Below are 15,360 nucleotides of genomic sequence, written 5' to 3'. Positions count from 1 at the left end.
GACATCATCAAACGAATGAACATTCTCATCATGGGAGTCCCAGAAGAAAAAGGGAGAAAGGTCAGAAAAATTAAAGAAAGACATAATAGCTGAAAATTTTCCAAATCTTAGGAAAGATATGAACACTCAGTTACGGGAAGCTCCAAGGATCCCAGATGAGATCCACCCAAAGATTACTTTGAGACACATTACAATTCAATGTTAAAAGTCAAAGAAAGGAGAGGATTTTGAAAGCAGCAAGAGAAAAATGACTTGTCACATACAAGGGAAACCCCATAAGGTTATCAGTGGATTTCTCTGCAGTACTGTGCATTTCAGGAGTGAGTGAGATGATATATTCAAAGTGCTAAAAGAAAAAAATCCTGCCAACCAAGAATACTATATCCCTTTTGCCTTGTAGGCAAAAACTGTCCTTCAGAAATGAAGGAGAAATAAAGACATTCCTCAACAATCAAAAGCTAAGGGAGTTCATCACCACTAGACCTGCTTACAAGAGATGCTAAAGGGAGTTCTTCAAGCTGAAATGAAAGGGCACTAAATAGCAACATGAAAATGTATAAAACTCACTGATGAAGTTAAATATATAGTCAAATTCAGAATACCCTATTAATGTGATGGTGGTGTGTGAAACACTTTTATGTCTCTAGTATAAAAGTTAAAAAACAATAACATTAAAGATAACTATAGCTACAATAATTTGGTAATGGATGTACAACATAAAAAGATGTAAAGTGTGACATCAGTAGCATGTCTGGCTAAAGGTTTATCAATTTTGTTTATCCTTTCATAGAATCAGATCTTAGTTTCATTGGTCTTTTCTATTGTTTTTTTTAGTTTCTATTTTATTCATTTCCACTATCTTTATTATTTCTTTCCATCTACTAACTCTGGGTTTTCTTTATTCTTTTTCTAATTCCTTTAGGTGTAAGGTTAGATTTTTTATTTGAGATTTTTCTTGTTTCCTGATGTAGGCTTGTGTTGTTATAAACTTCCCTCTTAGCTTTTGCTGAGTCCCAAGATTTTGGGTTGTTGTGTTTCCATTTTGACTTTTCTCCAGGTATTTTTTGATTTTCTTCTTCGATTTCCATTGGTTGTTTAGTAGCATGTTCTTTAGCCTCCACTTGTTTCTGGTTTTGCAGTCTTTTCTTCCAGTTCATTTCTAGTCTCATATTATCGTGGTTGGAAAAAATGCTTGATATGATTTCAATCTTCTTAAACTTACTGAGACTTGTTTTGTGGCCTAGCATGTTATTTGAAAAGAATGTGTATTTTGCTGTTTTGGATAAAGTGTTCTGTATATATTTATTAATTACATCCGGTCTAATGTGTCATTTAAGGCTAGTGTTTCCTTATTGATTTTCTATCTGGATGATTTGTCCATCAATTTAAGTGGGGTGTTAAAGTCCCCTACTATCATTGTATTACTGTCAATGTCTCCCTTTATGTTGTGAATATTTGCTTTATGTATTTAGGTACTATGTTGGGTGCATATATATTTATAATTGCTATATCTTCCTGTTGTTTGATTCCTTTATTATTATGTAATGTCTTTCTTTGTCTCTTTTTACAAAGTCTTAGACTTTGTTTTAAAGTCTATTTTGTCTTATATATGTATTGTTACCCCAGCTTTCTATTCCTTTCCATTTGCATGGATTACCTTTTCCATCCCCTCACTTTCAGTCTGTGTGTTTCTTTAGATCTGAAGTGAGTCTTTTATAGGCAACATATATATGGGTTTTGTTTTTTTATCCATTCAGCCACTCTGTCATTTACATTTAAAGTAACTATTGATGATTATGTGCTTCCTGTTATTTTATTAATTGATTTCTGGTTGTTTTTGTAGTTCTTTTTGTTCCTTTCTTCTTCTTTTGGTGTCTTCCCTTGTGATTTGATGTCTTAATGGTATGCTTGGATTCCTTTCTCTTTTGTGTTGTGTATGTGTGTGTGTGTGTGTGTGTGTGTGTGTGTGTGTATTATAGGTTTTTGGTTTGTGGTTACCATGAGGTTCATATATATGATTATTTAAAATTGATGATCTTTTAAGTTTGAACACATTCTAACCACCTTACAGTTTTACTACCATCTCCATGTTTAATGTTTTTGACATCATATTTTATGTCTTTTTGTTGTGTGTATGCCTTAGCTACTTACTGTGGATATAGTGATTTTACTATTTTTGTGTTTTAACCTTTCTACTAGCTTTATAACTGGTTGATCTAGTACTTTTACTGTATGTTTGCCTTTACCAGTGAGATTTTTCCTTTCACAATATTCTTTTCTTTTCCATTTAGAGAAGTCCCTTTAACATTTCTTGTAAAGCCAGGTTAGTGGTGCTAAACTCTTTTAGCTTTTGCTTTTCTGTAAAACTCTTTATATTTTCTTCAAATCTGAATGATAAGCTTGCCAGGTAGGTTTTAGGTTTTTTCCTTTCATTTTGAATATATTGTACCACTCCCTCTGGCCTGCAAGTTTCTGCTGAAAAGCCAGCTGATAATATTATGGAAGTTTCATTGTGTATAGCTAGTTGCATTTCTCTTGCTGCTTTCAAGATTCTTTCTTTATCTTTAATTTTTGCCATTTTAATTAGAATGTGTCTTGGTGTGGACCTCTTTGGGTTGATCTTGTTTGGGACTCTGTATGCTTCCTGGACCTGGATGTCTGTTTTCCTTCCCAGGTTAGGGAAGTTTTCAGCTATTTCTTCAAAGAAGTTCTCTGCCCCTTTCTTTCTCTGTTCTCCTTCTGGGACCCCTATGATATGAATGTTAGTATGTTTGATGCTGTCCCAGAGGTCTCTTAAACTATCCTCATTTTTTGAAATTCCTTTTGCATTTTTCTGTTCAGCTTGGGTGGTTTCCACTATCCTGTCTTCCAGATTGCTGATCTGTTCCTCTTTATCATCTAATCTATTGTTGATTTCTTTTAGTGTATATTTTTATTTCAGTTATTGTATTCTTCAGCACTGTTCTTTATATTTTCTAACTCTTTGTTGAAATTCTCACTTGTTCATCTATTCTTCTCCCAAGTTTGGAAAGCATCTTTATATGATCATTACCTTGCACACTTTATTGGATAGATTGCTTATCTCCACTTTGTTTAGTTCTTTTTCTGTGGTTATGTCTCCTTTGTTTGGAACATAGTCCTCTGTCTCCTCATTTTGCTCAGTTCTCTGTGTTTATTTCAATGTGTTAGGTAAGTTGGTTACATTTCTCAATCTTGGAGAAGTGGCCTCTAGTAGGAGATGTCCTATGGGGCCCAGAAGCACTCCCCTCTGGTCACCAGAGCTATACACTATAGTGTTGCCCTCAATGTGGGATGAGTTTGCCTTTCTATTGTGTTGGGGCTGATTACTGTGGGTGCACTGGTACGCCAATCTCTCCCCTGGACTGATTGGCTGCAAGGTCATGCTTCATGTGGTGGCTTCAGGGTAGGCGTCCTTTGCAGTGGGCTGTGTGGCTTGGGGGTGGGTGGGGCTGGGTCCCCCTGTGGCTGTCTGTGCAGCCCAGAGGGACTAGGACCTGGTGTTGGCCTCCTGGAGGGTGGGGCTAGGTCCTGCTGCAGCTATATGCATGGCCTTGGGGTCTAGGGGCTGGTGCTTGCTCACTGGAGGTCAGACTTGAGCCCCCATGTGGCTGTCTGGACAACCTTGGAGGGGGGCCAAGATTGGGGCTGGTGCTAGTCCACTGGTGAGTTGAGTTATGTCCCTGGTGCTATAGACTAGAGAGAGGATTCCAAAATGGCACTTGCCAGTGCTGGTGTTATTGTGGTAGAACAGACTCCCCAGAATGGCTGCTCTAAGTGTCTCTGTCTTAAGCGGGGAGTCCCAGTTGCCTCCTGCCTCTCCAGAGGGCTCTCCAAGATCAGCAAATGGATTGACCCAGACTCTTTTCAAACTGTTGCCTCTGTGATGGGACTCAGAGCATGTGAGGTATTGTGTGTGCCCTTTAAGAGTGGAGTCTTTGTTTCCTGTAGCCCTCTTGCTTTCCCAAAACAATTCCCACTGGTTTTCAAAGCTAGATGTCCTGGCTTTGTCTTCCCAGTGCAGGAGCCCTGGCTTGGGGAGCCTGATGTGAGGTTTGGGCCTCTGCATGGGGACTCACTGGGGGTCTCTGCAATTATGATGTTCCTCCCATTTGTGGGTAGCTGACCCAGGTATCTGAGTCCTGGCTATACTGTGTCTGCTACCCATCTTATGGTTTCTTCTTTATGTCTTTGGTTGTAGAAGATCTTTTCTGCTAGTCTTCAGGTTGTTCTCATAGTTGCTTTATAAGTAGCTGTGATTTTGGTGTGTCTGTGGAAGGAGGTGAGTTCAGGGTCTTCTTACTCTACCATCTTGGCCATCTCTCTAATATTATTAAAATGTCCATATTACTCAAAGCCATATATAGATTTAATGTGATCTCTATTAAAATTCCAATGGTATTTTTCACAAAAATAGAAAAAAAAACTATCCTAAAATTTGTATGGAACCACAAAAGGCTCTGAATAGTCAAAGCAATCTTGAGAAAGAACAAAAAAGCTGGAGGCATCACAGGTCCTCATTTCAAACTATACTACAAAGATATAGTAATCAAAACAGCATGGTACTGGCATAAAAACAGACACATAGACCAATGGAATAGAGCATACAGCTTACAAATAAAACCATGCATATATGGTCAACTCATATTTGACAAAGGAGCCAGGAATACTCAATTGGGAAGAGAGTTTTTGCAGTGTATGGAATGGGAGAAAATATTTGCAAACCATATATTAGATAAGGAGTTAACATCCAAAATATGTAAGAAACTTATACAACTTGATAACAACCCACCCCCTGCAAATAGTCCAATTTAAAAAATGGGCAGAGGACCTGAATAGAAATTTTTCCGAAGAGATATACAAATGGCCAACGGGTACAAGAAAAGTTGCTCAATGTTACTAATCATCAGGGAAATACAAATCAGAACCACAGTGAGGTATCACTTCACACTTATTAGAATAACTATTCTCAAAGAGACAAGTGGCAACAGGTGCTGGTAAGGATGTGGAGAAAAGGGAACTCTTGTGCACTGTTGATGGGAATATAAATTGATGTAGCTACTATGGAAAACAGTATGAAGGTTCCTCAAAAAATTAAAAATAGAACTACCATATGATCCAGCAATCCTGCTTCTGGGTATATATCTAAAGAAAATGAAATCACAATCTGGAAGAGATATCTGTACCCCCATGTTTATTGAAACACTGTTCACAATAGCCAGGATATGAGAAAAATCTGTGTTTATCAACAGACAAATGGGTAAATAAAAGGTGATATATATATATATATATATATATTCCATGAAAAAGGAAATACTGCCATTTGTGACATGGATGGACCTGAGGGCTAAGTGATAAAAGTCAGACAGGGAAAGGCAAATACTGTATAATTTTATTTGTATGTGGAATCTAAAATAAAGCCAAGCTCATAGAAATGGGAAGTAGAATGGTGGTTGTTAGAGAGAAAATCTTCCAGTTATAAGATGATTAGGTCCTGGGAATCTATTGGACAGCCTTGTGACTATAGTTAATAATACTATATCTTAAGTGATCTCACCACAGACACACAAAATCATAATTATGTGAGTTGATGGATGTAACTAACCTTATGTGGTAATCATTTTGCAATATTTGTGTGTATCAAATCATCACATGCACTTAATTGTGCACAATTTTATATATCAATTATATCTCAATAAAGCTGGTAAAAAAAGGAAAAAAAAGTACAGACTTATTCTTTATGTTCAAGATCAGTTTTTCTCCAACCTATTTCTCTTTATAGTTCAGTTGAGAAGTAAGTACACACAGAAGCTGCTAGTTCTTCCTTTTTTTTTTTTTTTTTTTTTTTTGCGGTACGCAGGCCTCTCACTGTTGTGGCCTCTCCCGTTGCAGAGCACAGGCTCCGGACACGCAGGCTTAGTGGCCATGGCTCATGGGCCTAGCCACTCCACGACATGTGGGATCTTCCCGGACTGGGACACGAACCCGTGTCCCCTGCATTGGCAGGCAGACTCTCAACCACTGCGCCACCAGGGAAGCCCTGCTAGTTCTTCCTTTCCTGGACCTGAAGTTCCTGGAAGGTGGATGGTAAACAAGTGTTGACTCACTTGTTTTCCATAGCACCAGGAAAGTGTCAAAGTGAGATGCTCATTAAATTCCTTTTTTCTTGAAACTGTGGTATACATAAAACTGTCAGGCCATTATATTCCTCTGCTTCCTTATAAAGCCGTCTAAATCTGTTTTCTTCATGTTATTTTGAGCATTATGGTGGAAGCAAAGAAAAACCATATTCTCTCAGCTGCTTGTGTTACATTATTTAAAAAATGAAACAAAACTCTCACCTTGTAGACTCCAGTTTAATTAAAGGGTCGTTCCAAATACTCTTATTTTAAAAATTGTCGGCTACATATTGAAGAAATATTCTCGCTTGTTCATTTTCAATCATATGAAGTAACATTTCTTGTTGAAGAAATTCATTCAAAAGACGTTTAATATCCAGATCAAGGAATCTTATGGAACTATTAACAATGAGAGGATCAGGGCAAAGGGCACAATGAATAGAAGCTATGACAAGCAGAAGTTGTCTGAGGTTCTTTTGTATTTGGCTGCAAATGACTAAGTAAGACCCAAAATAGCTGTGTCATGTGATGTATGATATGATTGTGAAGCATTAACTGAAAAATTATAAACAGATGCTTTTCTGAGACTATTGGAGAAGGAACTACTGTTTCTGAGTATCATATCAATTTTAACTATTGATAAGGAAGATATGAAAAATTAAAATAAAAATCTTAGTCAGTTTTAATGCATCTGAATCACTCTTGGATGACTGCCAGGTGCTCATGTGCTTGATGATAAAGTCTTATCCAAGACTTACCTAAGGAGAGCAAGAAGTGAAAGCCTCAGAAATGATGACCTCTCTGGGAAACTGCTGCTCCCTTCCCACACCACAGCTAGACTTGGTTGGTGGTAAGTGATAAAATCTAATGGCTGGAGGGTTTTTGATTTCAACTTAAGCTTTAGCTGTCTTACAGAGGGGAGAGAGTATGGGTTGATCTGTTATAGTATTCATCATTTTGTCCCTTTTACCCCTATGATTTAGAGGAGCCACCTAAATTAAAAAAATAAAATATTTTTTTCCATATGCTGAAAGGAAGATCTGTCAAAGCATCTGGTAATATTCAATCTAACAATTTTTAGGGTTGGTGAAGGATCTGCTAGGTTCTTTTTAGGCTTTTAGAGGCTTTTAAGTCATTAGCTCTTACTCAGCACTTTCTATTATTGCTATTTATTTTCTTAGGCAAGAGAATCAATAATTTATTAAGAAAAAGACAAAAATTAAATGAATGTGAATTTATGCTAAGCTAGTTCATGCCCCATGCTTTTATTGTCTACCAGCACATACAGAACACTAAATAAATATGGGCTTGTACTATGTATCTGCTTTTCATTAGAAAATATATATTTTATTTTTCCTTGAAGATCCATGATGTAGAATTTTTATTTTTTATAGGAATTATTTTTTAAAACACCAATTCATGTTGGAGCAAATCATACTTTATCAGACACCCACCTTCAAGTTAGATGAGTAGATGGGCAAAAACGCTTGACAGTATCTAATGAACTTGATACAAAAATTTTAAAGCAAAATGATTGTAAAATATTTGAAATAAATAGATTCTACCTTGCTGAAATTGTTTATTTGAAAAGTAAATATAGTACCAGACCTTTCATTATTCTTTCTGTAGTAAAGAGCATTCAGAGGGAGGATCTCTGATCACATCAGACCTTTGGATATTAAGAGCCTTTGCTGTCTCCATTAGTATTTTTAAATCTGACATCAGAATCTTCTAAAGAAAATCTTTTTTTGCATGTCTGGGAGGTTAGGGTGAGTAGGAAATAACAGTGGATAGGAAATAATGCTTTTGAAAATCCTGGTCTTTATGAGGGTTCATCACCCGTAAAATGCTTTCTGTTTATGAAAGAACAGCAGTGTGGGTAGTTATTTGAAGTGTTCTCAAGTTGCAGCATGAGTAGCACAAACAAATGTAATATTAGTTGAAAGATTTGGCTTAAGTTCATTATTTTGTATTTCAGTCTGATTCAGTTGTCTTCAGAAATAAAAGTTATTCACTCCAGAACAAATCTACTCATGGGACAAATAACGAAATAACCTGTAAACTCGGTCACTTAATCACCTGTGGCTTTCATCATGATATCAGATTTAGTTCATAGGAAGACTTATTTCTTAAAGGAATTATTGGACTGACACAAATACAACCTTATTATTGAACTGAATCACAGTAAGCATTTTGTATTTAAAAATATAGTGTTTAAACAAGTGGGTAGGTACAAGTTTAAATTTAGCATTTTAACTGAGTTCCCCATCCAGTCTGGTGACATTCTCTACCCAAAACAAAACAAAACAAAAATAATCATTTTCATAGTCAAATAAGTTTGGGAACTAAGGCACCAAATATTCCTACCCCTTATTTGGAGATTCTCAATATATCAGAGAGTATTAAAGCCCTGTCCCGCAATTAAGAAACACTTTCATTTTTTAATCTAGATATTTTGAAGTTATGTGTTTATACACAAATAGTTGAGAGTCAAGTAGTTTTGGGATTTTAGACAAACAGCAGCCCTTAGACCTTCTTTTCCATTTCCCATTCTCCAGAGGCAACCATTTTTCATCTGTTAGCTGATTCTTTGGTAACTACCTTCATCTTAAAACAACAGAATGGTATGGCTACCTCCTGAGTATTTTTTCTATTTTTTTAATCTATTGACTTCTCACTATGAAAGATGGGAGTTTATTTAGCTTGTTCCCTGATCCCATCCCTCTCTCTCTCTTACTTTTCTCTCACAGGGGCACACGTGCACATGTGTGCACACACACAATTCTTACCCCCCCAATTCTTCCTGTAAAATTATGTTGTGATTTGTATTATACCAACATTTAGTGTTTATATTAAGAATATGTAAATGTAATTTTTAGGTAAACCACATAGAATAATATAATTCCTATTCTATTTTTGTATACCTTTTAACTTTTTCCTAGAGTTTATTGTTGTTATTTGCTTAGTTTTCTGTGTTTAATTCAACCCCAATTCTCCACTAGATCAATAAATCTGTTCTTGGTATGTGACCTGTTCCAATCTGTGCTGGATGCCTTCCTTGCCCAGGTATATGGCTGGCATCCTTAGAGTTCTCTTCCTCACCACCCTGGGGTGCTAGATCTCCTGTTTGCTGTGTCTCCTGACTTCCTCTTTCTTGGTTTACTCTTTTATTTTGGTAGAGTATCTACCAAAGAGACTGGTATCTCTTGAGAAAATGTCTGGAAAATAATCTCTTATTCTATCCTCACATTTGATTTTTTATCAAACTATATTATTCTCAGTATACAATTATATGCTAGAGTTCTTTTTCCTTCCTTTTTAAAAATTAAAAAAAATTTTTTTGGCCATACCTTGCGGCATGCAGGGATCTTACTTCCTTCATCAGGGATCGAACCCATGCCCTCTGCAGTGGGAAGACTGCCAGGGAAGTCCCCTCTTTTTCCTTCTCGAGGAAAACAATTGTCTTTTAGCTTCCAGTGTTGCTCTTATGGAAGGTCACACTCCTGTCTGTCTCTTCCGCTCTCAGTACTCTTCTTCACTTTTGGCATTTCTGATCACCAAATGTGTGATGGTTTTCCCCACACCAAGTGACTCAGTGATACCAGCTTGGTGTCCTATAATTTAACTGTCTGCCTGAAAATAGTGTCAGATCCCACCTGTTAAGGGCTCAGTCCCACAGAACTTCCCCCCTCTCCCTACCCACTTCAGGTACCAATTGCAAATCCAGATTGTTTCCTGTGGATATGACTGACTGGCTGTAAATCACCCCCCTCCTCAGGTTCCCATGACCCCTCCTCAGTTTCGATTAATTTATTAGAGCTACTCACAGAACTGAGGAGAACAGGTTACTTACTAGATTACCAGTTTGTTACAAAGGATATTAAAGGATACGAATGAATAATCAGATAAAGAGGTATATAGGGCAGTGTCCAGAAGGGTCCCGAGCATAGAAGCTTCTGTCTGTGGAGTTTGGGACATACCACCTACCCAGAATGTGGATGCATTCTCGTTCATCAATCTTGTGGCTCTCCACAGCCTGTCCTTTTGGGTTTTTATGGGGGCTTTATTGCACAGGCATGATTAATTAAATCATTGGCATTGGTGACTGATTCAACCTCCAGCCTCACTCTTCTCCCCAGAGGTTGGGGGGTGGGACCAAAAGTTCCAACCTCCTAATCATGGTTGGTTTCCCTGGCAATCAGCCCTCGTCCCTTCTGAAAGTCACCTCATTAACATAAACTCAGGTGTGGTTGAAAGGGACTTATAAGAATAACAAGACTCCTTTCACCATCATGGCTCTGGAGCTATTTCAGGAACTGAGGACAAAAGAACAAATACTATAACAAAAGATGCTCTCATTGCTTTTGTGCTTTGGACTTTCCAAGAGCTTTAGGCACTGTGTGCCAGAAATGGGGACAAAGACCAAATATATATTTTTATTATAAATCACAGTATCACAGTTGCTGTTGAGAAATCCAAAGCAATCTAATTTATAATTCTTTGTATATACCTCTAACTCTAACCCAAATCTTATTTTCCTAATATTCTGGGATTTCAATAAAATGCCTTAGTGTGAGTCTATTTTCATACACTAGATGGGTCTTTTTAATGTAGAGACTCACGTCCTTCACTTCTCAAAAGATTTTATTAATGATATTTTCCTTTCTCTTCCCTTTTGCCTTCAGGGACTCCTGTTCTTCAGGTGTTAGACCTCCTGGATTGGTCACTAATTATCTTTCTCTCCTAATTTTTGTCTATTTATCTTTTTCTTTACTTTCTGTGAGATTTCCTCAACTTTATTTTCAGCCATTGTAATGAGATTTCCCTTTTGGCAATCATGTTTTTATTTTGCCAAATTTTTTTTTGTTCTATAAATATTTCTTTTAAAAAATAAAATTCTGTTCTTGTTTCATGGATACAATAGCTTATCTCTGATAATTTTTCTTTTTCACCAAAATCATCTTCTCCTTGCATAATCTTTCCTCTAGGTTGAGGTTTTTTGTTTGCTTCCTTTGGGCCTGTTATCCAAATTAGAGTTTTCCCTTAATCTCTGCTAATCCTTGACTGCCTGATCATATTTAAGAGTAGGAGACTAGAAAGCTGATTGAATGCTCTGAGTGTGTGGGTAGGCCTATTGACTGAATGTCATTGTAGGGTGATCTGGATGTGCCAATTTTCAGTATCATGTCTTCTTGGACTGATCAGATCTTCTTGGGGGGGGGGGTGGTCTCTAGTCTGCTAACTGGAGGATAAAAGCTTAGGAGAGTCAAGTTGTGGAAGGGGGCTGGGAGTGGTCTCAGCACTCAGAATGCCTATGTTAACTTAATTCACCTATTTTCAAGGTAACTCTATACTCAACTGCCCAGAGTCCCTAAGTCCAGAGACCCTTTGATTGATTCTTTCTGGAGAATAAAGCTCTAGAATTGGAGTGGGTACACCTACCCAGCAACACAGAATAAGGAAAGACCTAGAATTCTAACTGCTTCTAAACATTTTTAAATTAGAATTAATCTTCTCAATGTGTCATTGCCCCTTTACCCAGAGTTAGGCCAAACTTGAGGTTAAGGGTACAGTTCTCCAAGACTGTCTAGTTTGCCCAAGACTTCTGACACCAGCTTCAAGTTCAGGGGTCTCCAGGACTGTCCTCACATGAGACTAGCTAATGATAAATTTGGAGGTTCTCACAGATTCCTTCAGATTTGATAATTTGATAAATCAACTCACAGAGCTCAGGAAAGTGCTATACTTATAATTGTAGTTTTATTATACCAAAAGGGTACAAATCAGAACCAGCCAAAGGAAGAAACACATAGGGTGGAATCTGGGACTGAGAAGTTTCCCAACACAAAGCTTCCATGTCCTTAGGGATGCACTACCTCTTGCCCTTGGTGTGTGACAATACTCATGGGGTATTGCCAACTTTGGAAGTTTGCTTGAGCTTCAGTGTCCTAGTTCTTATTGGGGCTTCATTACTTAGACATGAATGATTGAATCTTTGCCCATGTGGTTGCTCAAAGCCCCAACCCTCTAATAACATGAATGGTCTTTCTGTCTGGCTAGCCCCCATCATGCATCACCTTGTTAGTATAGACTATTAGGTGTCATCTGAGGGGCCCACCATGAACAACAAAAATAATCCTATCACTCAGGAAATTCTGAAAGTTTAGAGGTTACCTCTTAGGAGTTGGAACAAAGGCCAGACTTTTTTTTGGGTAAAGTTAATTTTTCACTACATACTTTTCCATCTCCAGTTCCAGAGGTATCTTGTTCCAGCAATTTCAAAATACTTGAAGAATTCTGAAGTAAAATCAGGTTGGTTCTTTGCTCTCTGTGCCATTAGTTTAGGATTTTGTTTTCTTGGGTTGGCTAAGGCATTTATCACTCGTTCATCTGATTTTCAGCTTCCAAAAATATTACTATTTTTCCTCCCATTCTTGAGTGTTTATACTTAAAAAAAAAACAAAAACAAATTTCAAACTAAAACTACTCTGCAGTAGTGTTAGTGAGGTTTCTGGAGGGAGCCAAATTAGACACATATATTCAGTTGGCTGTCTCTTCCCAGAAGTTGCCTAGCACTCTCAATTTATTTGTGAGGGGCAACTTTTTGTAGAATACCTATTAATACCTGGTAAATAAACACTGCATTAGCAAACACTTCTATATTGCTTCTTTAGTAGAGATAACCAACGAATTTAGGCTTCAGAATCTTTAAAGACAACTTTTCTTTTAGGGCTCATTTCCTTTCTACTTTACATATTGAGGGCACAAAAGCTAAATAGCCCCTTATCACTTATTGACTGGGGATGAGAATGTTGGGATAGAGGAGGATCTTTTAACTTCAGTGTTATCTATTTTTACAATGTTTGAATTAATATATATTACTTTTTAATTAATTAAAACTTTTTAGAATAAGAAAAAACATTGCATAAAATGATCCTAAAATTTTTTCCACTTCAAATCTATGATGCTAGGGTTAATGGAGAGCTAAAAATGGAGAACTCTTTTTATATTTAATGGAGTAGGTAGAACAGAGCACAGAACTCCTTTAATCACTCTGATCTAAAAGTCAGACTTCTAGATCTGAATCAGTCTCTCTTCCTGTTTTTTTATGGGCTATAAAGAAGTTTTTAACCTTACATTTTATATTGATGAAGTCTGCCTGGAAAAGAAGATGTTGATTCTCTCATAATGCTGATTTCTCATTTCATTTTCTTGGTAAATAAAAGTTTGTATATTGATTTTTCTGTCTCATTCTAGCAAACAACTGTAATTTTATTTCTCTTCTTTTGCAGTCTTTTTAGAGTTCCTGATCCCTGTGAGACTCATTCCAACCTCCATAGTTTGGTGTTCAAAGCCCTCTTATAACATGGCTGCAATTTACCTTATAGCCTTATCTGTTTCCGGTTCCCGGTTCCCATCAAGCTCCCAATTCCTCTCAACACTGAATTATTTGCTGATTCTCCCAACTTCTTGGTATCTTTGTCCATGTATTTCTCCCAGCCTGGAATTCTTTCCCCATCTCCCTTCTCTTTCTGCCCATCTAAATCGTAGCCATTTTTTTGTTTTGTTTTGTTTTTGGCAGTACGCGGGCCTCTCACTGTTGTGGCCTCTCCTGTTGCGGAGCACAGGCTCCGGACGCGCAGGCTCAGCGGCCATGGTTCACGGGCCCAGCCGCTCCGCGGCACGTGGGATCTTCCTGGACCGGGCACGAACCCGTGTCCCCTGCATCGGCAGGCGGACTCTCAACCACTGCGCCACCAGGGAAGCCCAATCATAGCCATTTTTACAAGCTCATCTCAAATATTTCCTTCTTCAGTAAAGGTTCTTCCTTATCTTTCCTCCATCCCGGATTAATGCCATTCCACTGGGGCCTCACAGGGCTTTGCCCACATCCTGCCTATGTAATAGGTATCAGTAGATGTGTGTGTGTGTGTGTGTGTGTGTGTGTGTGTGTGTGTGTGTGTTAGGGGAGAGTAGACAGAGGGAAATTGTCCCCATTAAATTATAATTTCCTTGAAAGTAAATCTGATGAGTCATAGATATACATAATACCTTATATATAGTTGATTCTCAGTAATGTCAGTTGATTTGAAATGAATCTTGTTTCATTTTCTTTGTATCAATAGCATTGACAAAAGTAACAACTGTATAAATTATGTATTATTTTTACAAATCTACCCCAAGTGAGGTGATGCAGCCAAATGAATCTCTGAGTGACAGCAGCTGACCACTGTAGTGGTGGAAGGAAGACATGGGAGGTGTGATGACTAACTGAGTCAATCTGGGTGTCCACGCCACAGGAGAAGGATCTGAATAATGCAGGGTGGGGGCGCGTAGTAGGAGGACGGACGGCTTGAGCAAGGAAGATGATTGATGAAGTGTGTTATGGGTGACAGAAGACCCTATGCTCTGGGCAAGGGAGTTAGCAGTGATTGAGGAGAGACCCAGGAGAGGGTGCATGGTCTCTGTGTGATTAACCAGATGTAATCAGCCATTTGCCTGAGGGGACAGCCATACAAAAGGATATAGTAAAGGGGAAAAGTGTTGGGGGGAACATCAGTGATAACATCAGGGTCTTTTAAATTGTAGAAATCTGTCTGGGCCCCTGTATTTACGTGCTGTGTTCACTCCCTTTCCTGCTCCCCAAGCCTGTACACTTAAAGCTTGAGATTTTTCTTCTCACTGACATCCACTTGCAGGCTGCTCTGTTACGGCAGGAGGATTAGAAAGTGAGCCTAATCTGGGGTTACCACAGTGATCTCGTTTATCAGTGTTACTCCAGATGAGTGCTGGAGGGTGTGGGGCTGGGAGGAGAAGAGGGCCAAGGAGAAGGAGGAATCGGTGATTATGGAAACTTCCTTAGAGCATCTTACAAAAGACACTCACTCTTTTTTCCCTTAAGTACAGATTTAACTTAATATTTTGTAGGAATTCTTCGGCTCTCCTCTTAAAAAGCTTAAAGCCATTTAAAGTTTCCCAACTCTTGACCTCACAAGAGGCCAGAGAGTGAGACAGACAGCAAGATTTAAAACTAGGTGATGAATTAGAGCCTCATTCATCTGGGTAGACTGCGACATTTAATTAAGCAATTTATTAAGCTTGTTTTTGTGGGGTTTTTTTTGTAGAGCCCGATTCTAGAGTCCTGGAATCGGATATAGGGTTCACCTCTTGAGTTCATTTATTTTTCCTTAATGCAGTCAAAGCATGAGAGCTAGCCAGAGAC

General features: G+C 38.0%; 1 protein-coding gene across 8 annotated transcripts in view; it reads left to right on the top strand.

The window, feature by feature from the left end:
• The window catches only part of AKAP6 (A-kinase anchoring protein 6), a 594,710-nt gene that overhangs the window by 203,503 nt on the left and 375,847 nt on the right, over positions 1-15,360 (top strand). For 3 of the 8 annotated variants that reach the window (XM_067737915.1, XM_067737904.1, XM_067737926.1), the window contains one exon: positions 6,855-6,987. The exons of 2 other annotated variants lie outside the window; for them this stretch is intronic. The gene's annotated coding sequence lies outside the window, so the exon portion shown is untranslated. Of the gene's footprint in view, positions 1-6,703; positions 6,988-15,360 lie in introns of those variants that run through there. 3 more of the 8 variants (XM_067737971.1, XM_067737963.1, XM_067737899.1) reach the window with 1 other exon arrangement.

The sequence above is a fragment of the Pseudorca crassidens genome, chromosome 1 (genome assembly GCF_039906515.1).
Source record: "Pseudorca crassidens isolate mPseCra1 chromosome 1, mPseCra1.hap1, whole genome shotgun sequence".
NCBI lineage: Eukaryota > Metazoa > Chordata > Mammalia > Artiodactyla > Delphinidae > Pseudorca > Pseudorca crassidens.
Note: the sequence above shows the minus strand (reverse complement) of the source record. Positions and strands in the feature narration are given on the sequence as shown.